General features: G+C 46.8%; 1 long non-coding RNA gene across 1 annotated transcript; it reads left to right on the top strand.

Moving 5' to 3' along the window:
- The first annotated feature begins 28 nt into the window (after positions 1–28).
- On the top strand, positions 29–3,901 carry LOC123064798 (uncharacterized). Its single transcript, XR_006430799.1, has 4 exons — positions 29–428; positions 1,118–1,231; positions 2,899–3,027; positions 3,629–3,901. It is a non-coding gene; the product is annotated as an uncharacterized lncRNA (long non-coding RNA).
- Positions 3,902–7,812: the final 3,911 nt, after the last annotated feature.

Below are 7,812 nucleotides of genomic sequence, written 5' to 3'. Positions count from 1 at the left end.
ACCTCCGACTCACGCCGCTGCCCATCCCCATCCACACCACACCCGGATCCCACTCCCAGAGCCGCCGCCGCGCATTCCCCAACCAGCAGGCACCCCATCTTCGTCCATGCCGCACCAGTATCCCCCAATCCAGCGTTGGTGCCCCATTCGCCGACCATGACACCGTCCCATCCCCTCCTTATCACCCTAAACGCCGTCCCGATCCCCAACAACGACACCTCCCCATCCCACTCGCCACCCCCGTCACCTGCTTTGCCTCGCACTACAGCACAGCGTGATTAAGATCTAATTGATTGTCTGTTCGTGCTACCAGGATTGTCCTCTGCCACATGTTCGTTAACTGAAGCAGCAGCAACAACAACAATCTCAGATTCGCACATAGAGGCTGCCACTAAGCTTTGTTCTCCATTCGTGCTTGGTCTTTACAGGTATGCTTTTTGAACCATGTTCTTATTGCGCGGACAGGCAAAGATTGTCTTGTTGTGCCGACATATATAGTAGATTTGGCTATGAGCTATGAGTCTAATAGATTCTTGTAACTTGAACTTTCCTCCACTAGGAAAAATTTGCATGACTGCCCAAAACATGATTCGTAGTTAATGCCTATCAGGTGCTATGTAGTGTATATGATGTAGTACTTCTGATTTAGTTTCATAAATGATCTGGATGATGCATTAGACTAGTTTGTGGTACTTCTTGCTGGGCTAAATATAAATCCATCTACAACAGAGCATTTCATGCCATAAATACTGCTGGTGTATGCTTCCACCTTTGCCCATTTTATATGTTGTTGATACTGACTGTCTTCTCATGTACAGTATATCGGTTGCCATTTCCTGGTCATATCTTGCACAAGTAAGGTTTGTGACCTTATGATGATTATCTAGAGAAGTTAGGTTTGTCTTGCTGTTCTTGTTAGTTGAACAAATACTTATGTGATATACACTATCGGTGTAATGTTTTGCCAATGTTTACTTTTGCATGACGCTTTGGCCTGTAGAAAAATTACTTATTCAAATATAAACTGTTGTACATTGTTAACTTATATATTCTATTAATATTACATGTGTTGTTGATTGTTCTTCATCAATGCTTATTACGTTTTCCTGCTTTGCAGGCTAATCGGCATAAACTCAACTTTAAAGACAAGTTTTAAGGTCTTGGTTGGCAAGTGAAGAAGGTATCAAGCTGCAGCCATCAGTAACTGAACAAGTGCCAACTGCATCTTTTGGTGAGATTCTTGATCTTAACTGAAGACTTGATTTGTTTATATTGTTGTGTGCTATCGACCAATGGTTTGACTATATTTAGAATATCTCGTAATTTGGTTCTATCGTTGTATGGTATCGTTTGACTATGTTTTGAATACGTCAAAGGTTGCTTCGGTTTGTAATTACGATTTCACGGCCTTATTTAGGTTTGTAAAAAAATTGATTTGTGTTGGCTGGTTATATTTAGGCAAGGGTTGAAAATTGTGTTGTCCTGCTAGTGCTGGATGGAGTTTTCGGTTGGATGGATTGTTGTACTGCTGTGCAACTTCCTGTAGCTTCACATTCCAGGCCCAATGATTCTTGTGCCTCGAGCATACAAAATAAAACTCGTTTTTATTGTTGCTTGCTGCCATTCACCATCCGTCTGTACTCTAGACAGAAAACGCACTACTTGCGTTGTCCCTGCCCAGTGCGATGGGAGGGCTCATCTATAAACACTAAGTCTCGTCCTCGCCCAGGGCGACGCGAAGGCTCATCTATGAACACTAAGCCTTGTCCCTGCCTAGGACGACACGAGGGCTCATCTTCAAACGCTAAGCCTGTTAGCTATGCAACTTGCTAATTGCCTAAGCTTCAGTACCACAAATCTAAAGTTTTGAATTTTCTTATTCACAATAGTTAGTGTGAAAACTAGAAATTGTTTCTAAACCTAGCTGAAACTTTCTTGCTTTAGACACCCAGTTTTAGTGTACATCAGCTGTCATTCAAAAAAGACATCTCTCGAAAACCAATACTACTAGAGTACTCTGAAGTCCCAACAGTACTACTCCTTCAGCTAGTACATACATAGGCAGGCTGTTGCTGGATGGTTCAAAAAATCCCAGATAAAACCAAAACAGCATATCCTTGTTCAGTTTCAGCTAGCAAAATTTGTTGTCTAGTTAGTCACGTACTCACATTTGGACATCAGCTCTTCAGCTTTTAGGTTGAGCGAACATGTATTTCTTAATCACTGACCGACAATTGTTCTAATATAGAATAACCACTTTGTTTGTAAAACATGTACTTGTTTGAGCTGCCATTCTTATGGTCTGCTTGGTGATATAGTAAAATGACCTGTTTGTTTGCAGTTTCATGCAAGCTTGTGTAGTGCGTTTGATAATTTTGCTCGGCAAATGAAAAAATGTTGACTTTTTGTTTTTTCAATTGACTAAACAAGAACACACCACCGGTACATGGCAAGCTAGACCCTTTAAATAGTGCTCGCATGCACTTCTAGTACTCTACTGTTTTCACTTCCCTAAATCATATTTAATGGCCCAGATTTACTCCTTAACTAACTTGGAAAGTGAAATACAAACTAAAAGTACTGTTTCCCTTTGTTTTTTCATTTTGACTTTTTTTTCTGCATGTCCTTCTTTTCATTTTTCCTAAATGGGGTGCACTTGTTTTTTTCTGCATGAACTCTCTTGCATGAATCCTCTGCAATACATGTACTCCCTCCGTTCCTAAATATTTGTCTTTTTAGAGATTTCAAATGGACTACCACATATGGATGTATATAGACATATTTTAAAGTGTAGATTCACTCATTTTACTCCGTATGTAGTCACTTGTTGAAATCTCTAAAAAGACAAATATTTAGGAATGGAGGGAGTACGTGTTAATTGACTTATTTCCTCTTCAGGTTGGCAACGTTGCTACAAGGCTGGTCTACTCACCTTGTGAAACCATTTGCTTCACTCGTTCTGGAGTTTGTTTGTGAAGTTACGCAGAAGCAACCATCACAGCCGGTAGCAGTCCCCACATCTAGAAGGTATTGCAGATTCTAGAATTCTTGCTAATTCTGTTTTCATTATCATCTAGACAAAGTGTACAATGAACTAGCTATTGAAAAAAAATTAGACCTCACTTTTCCTGGTTGTTTGGGATGAATGCTAGCAGAGACTAGGGCCAACGCTCTTCTTTCTTTTTGTTCTCTGAGAGCCATTCTCACACTGTCTGAATAGAGCCTACCTGAGCTTGTAATTTTCAATCAAGATAGATTACCATGGATCCATATTTAGTTCATCTAAAATTACAATTTCTTCTTCTAATCACAAGGGCCATTCTATTGAAAAATAATTATAGCTTTTCCATCTTTGCTAATAACAAACATAGCAACTTCCAAGTTAATCATTATATTCTATTAAATTGGAAAAGTAAACCTTGATCCAAGTAAGTTGGTGATGATTTGCAAAGTGAGAACCTTAACTATGATCACCATGTGCCTTATCTATTCTTATGAGTACATAACAGACATTATGGGTGTGCCTTGTGGAATTCTGATCTGCTCTTGCTTGCAAGTAGTTGTGCAGTGGATTTCTGAAACATGTGTTCTTCCCAGCTTATCTAATTGGCCGCTTCTTTTTTTATAGGTCACCGGTGTAATTCTCTTGCATCCACAACTTTAAATAGTTGTGTTTTGTGAGCTGGAAGGATCTTCTGCTGGGATCTGTTTGTAGCTGAAACCAGATGTTGTATTTTGCGCTTTTCTCTATTATGCAATATTGGACCTATTGACCTACATATGTATGCCTCTGTGCGCATGGGAATAGTGAATTACATGAAGGATGTTGTGCTGTAATACTGGGCTTGTGAACCTACATATGCTTGTAACCATGATGGATCCTTGAGATATACATATATATTATGCCTAAGTGATGCAACTTTAATTACTATGCATGCGTGTCACATATATACTAATGGCACAAAATGGAGTGAAGATAAATTTTAGCTTTTGAATGGGAAGGGGGTCTGTGTGCTAGCAGCGTACACAATTAAGGGCGGGATAACTGCCGGGAACTACTTCTATCTGCCCTGAATTATAACACTGCTGGGAAAGAACTATATGCCGGGAATAGTTCTATCTGCCGGTAAAGATTCTAACATGTGGGTCAGAGTAACTGCCGGGCATTCTTGTAACTGCCAGGAATTGTCTTTCCCGATGAGACTTTCTAGGGCAGTCTGTAAATGCCGGCAAAAATCATTCCCGGCGGATATTCTGCCTCCATTGGCTAGTTTTCCCGGCAGATATGGTGACCCCAAAGTTTTTGTCATGGTGTAGTGCGACGAGCAGATTGTACACGGGCGTACTGAGCATTGACGCCCTAGCCTGTCTCCTCACCAAGACCGAAGATGTCACCTGGCGCTGGCATGCGAGGATGGGACACCTGCACTTCAGAGCTTTGCGAGCCATGTCTTCGAAGGAAATGGTACGCGGGATGCCAGTCACTGACCGCGTCGAGGAGTACTGTGATGGTTGTGCATTGGGCAAACAGCACCGTGCCCCTTTTCCTCAAGTGGCCGGATACAGAGCAGAGAAAGGCCTTGAGCTTGTTCATACAGACTTGTGTGGGCCAATCACACCAACCACACCGGGTGGCAGTAAGTATTTCTTGCTGATAGTTGACGATTACAGTCGATACATGTGATTGGAGTTGCTGAAATCCAAGGATGAAGCTCATCAGAACTTCAAGAAAGTGCAGGCAATGGCTGAGAACGAGGGGAAATGCAGGCTTCGCGCATTCCGGTCTGACCGGGGCGGTGAGTTCAACTCCATTGAGTTCAGAGAATACTGCGAGCAGCTGGGCATCAAACACTACACGACCACCCTCCCCTCAGCAGAACGGAGTGGTTGAACGCCGGAATCAGACCATCGTCGAGATGGCGCGTTGCCTGCTCAAAAGCATGGCCGTGCCGTCATATTTCTGGGCTGAAGCAGTGAAGACCGCGGTGTACCTGCTCAACAGAGCTCCCACGCGCAGCTTGGACGGGGTGACGCAAGGCTTGGCACGGCCACAAGCCAAGCGTGCTGCACCTACGTGTGTTTGGGTGTGTGGCACATGTCAAAAAGCTTGGCCCTGGAGTGACGAAGCTCTCGGATCGATCAACCCCAATGATCTTCGTAGGCTACGAGGAAGGAACCAAGGGCTATCGTGTGTACAATCCGGCTACACAAAAGGTACAAGTCACACGTGATGTTTTATTTGAGGAGAGCAGGCCATGGACTTGGAATGCACAGGGCGCGGTCACGGCGCCCGCACCGACGATGTTCACTGTGGTCTATGCAAATGACCTTGGTGTGCACGAGCTGGACACGGGCTGCTCGCCTACGCCTGCACCAAGGAGCGCGGCACCACCACCCTCTACGCCACCATTGGGGTCGCCGCTGAACTCCGCCGACACGCCGGCCGCATCGGCGCCCGGCACGTCGCAGACCGAGCCTTGCACGCCGGCTGCGGCGAGGGAGATGCGTTGGGCCACGCCGCCCACACATGATGATGGGCGCGACGTTGACTCCGGGCCTATACGGTACCGGCGCCTCTCCGATGTTCTCGACGAGACAGAACATGAGGCTGTATGGGAGGAGCACGACCAATGCTTGCTCACGGCAGAGGAGCCGCGCGACATCACTGAGGCGCTAAGCGACAGAGCCTGGAAGGCGACAATGGATGCGGAGATGGACTCCATAGGCGAGAACAGCACCTAGGAGCTCGCCCACTTGCCGGCCGGCCACAAAGCCATTGGCTTGAAGTGAGTGTACCGCGTCAAGCGCGATCCTGACGGCAACATCGTCAAGTACAAGGCGCGTCTGGTGGCGAAAGGTTATGTGCAGTGTGAAGGCGTGGACTTTGAGGAAGTTTTTGCGCCAGTGGCACGGATGGAGACCGTGCGGCTGCTTCTCACGCTCGCCGCACACTCCGGCTGGGAGGTGCACCATATGGATGTAAAATCCGCCTTTCTCAATGATGACCTCGCCGAGGAAGTGTACGTGGCGCAGCCACCGGGGTACGTCACCACCGGCAAGGAGCAGCAGGTTCTTCGGCTTCGGAAGGCGCTCTACGGGCTGCGGCAAGCTCCGAGGGCCTGGTACGCGAAGCTGGATGAGACCATGAGCACGTTGGGGTTCATGCGCAGCTCCGCCGTGGTGATGCACACTCATTTTTGCTAGTAGGTGTGTATGTTGACGACCTCATCATCACCGGCACCAGCAAGACTTCCATCGACAAGTTCAAAATTCAAATGCAAGAGCTGTTCAAAATGAGTGATCTCGGTCTCTTGAGCTACTATCTGGGCATCGAGGTAACTCAGTCCAATGATTCTATAACCCTTTGTCAGAGGAGCTATGCAGAGAAAATTCTTGAAGCTGCTGGAATGGATGGCTGCCATGGATGTCAGACACCCATGGAGTGTCGGCTCAAACTGAGGAAGAATGACGATGCAAAACCTGTCGACCCTTCTCTGTACCGCAGCATAATTGGTAGCCTAAGGTACCTGGTGCACTCAAGACCGGACATCACTCATGCAGTTGGAATAGTGAGCAGATACATGGAAAGGCCTACAGTCACTCACTGGACAGCCGTGAAGCAGATACTTAGGTACGTGCGCAGTACTTTGAGCTATGGATGCTGCTATGGGCGTGGTTCAGGGAAAAGTGAGCTGCTGGGCTATAGTGACAGTGACCATGCCGGCAACGTTGAGGATCGTAAGAGCACATCTGGTCAGATTTTCTTCCTTGGCAGCAATCCAGTTACATGGTCTTCCCAAAAGCAAAAGATTGTGGCAATCAGCTCCTGTGAGGCAGAGTACGAGGCTGCGGCGTCTGCTACTTGCCAGGGCCTATGGCTGAATCGTCTGCTCGCTGAAATGAAGGGAGAAAAAGCTGGTGCATTCAGACTCTTGATTGATAATAAATCTGCAATAGCACTGGCAAAGAATCCCGTTCATCATGATCGAAGCAAACATATCGATGTCAAGTTCCATTTCATCCGAGATTGTGTTGAACATGGAGAGGTGCAGCTTGATCATGTGGGATCTGACGACCAGGTGGCCGATCCATTGACAAAAGCACTTGGGCGTGTGAAGTTCATCGAGCAGCGTCAGAGACTTGGAGTCAAGGAGATCGGAAAACGACGTTGAGCTTAGGGGGGAGAAATGTTAGCCCTGCTGTAAGCTCACGTCGGATAGGTTAGTTTGTTTTTCCGTTTAAAATAAATAAGCCTGCTGGGTCGGATGTGACCCGAGCATGCACGTAGCTAGGGGAGGCGCACGTAGCGAGCCCTCCCGTTTCTTTTGTTTCTGTTTTCTCCCTCCTGGTCGTTTTTGGCTCTCGCTGTGGACGCGATCGTGGGATGGCGCGATCAACGCGGATCATAGCGGCCAGACCGGGAGGGTAGACGAGTCAGTTGTAAATAGATAAGAGAAAAGGAATGAAACAGAAAATGTGGCGTCGTTAGCTGCGGCAAAAAGGCTTTCCTCTCTCGTGTGTGTTGCGTGCGTTCTTGAGCTCAGCGTTCTTCGTTTGATCGGCTAATCGGCAACAACATGCGCGAGTGCCCTGCAGCCGCATCACCGAGCGGCAACCCTGCCGCCACACCCCCGCACGAGCGCAGCGCCACCGCATATCCAAGCCACAGCCCCGCCGTTCCCGGCCAGAGGTCGCCGACGCCTTCCGCAACTTTTGGGTCAACACCCAGATCGGACGCCTCCCTTTTACCTCCTTGTTGTGTTTGGTTAACATGCTTCTATGAAATTGTAGATTTCTGTAAGGTTCTGCTGT

The sequence above is a fragment of the Triticum aestivum genome, chromosome 3B, assembly GCF_018294505.1.
Source record: "Triticum aestivum cultivar Chinese Spring chromosome 3B, IWGSC CS RefSeq v2.1, whole genome shotgun sequence".
NCBI lineage: Eukaryota > Viridiplantae > Streptophyta > Magnoliopsida > Poales > Poaceae > Triticum > Triticum aestivum.
Note: the sequence above shows the minus strand (reverse complement) of the source record. Positions and strands in the feature narration are given on the sequence as shown.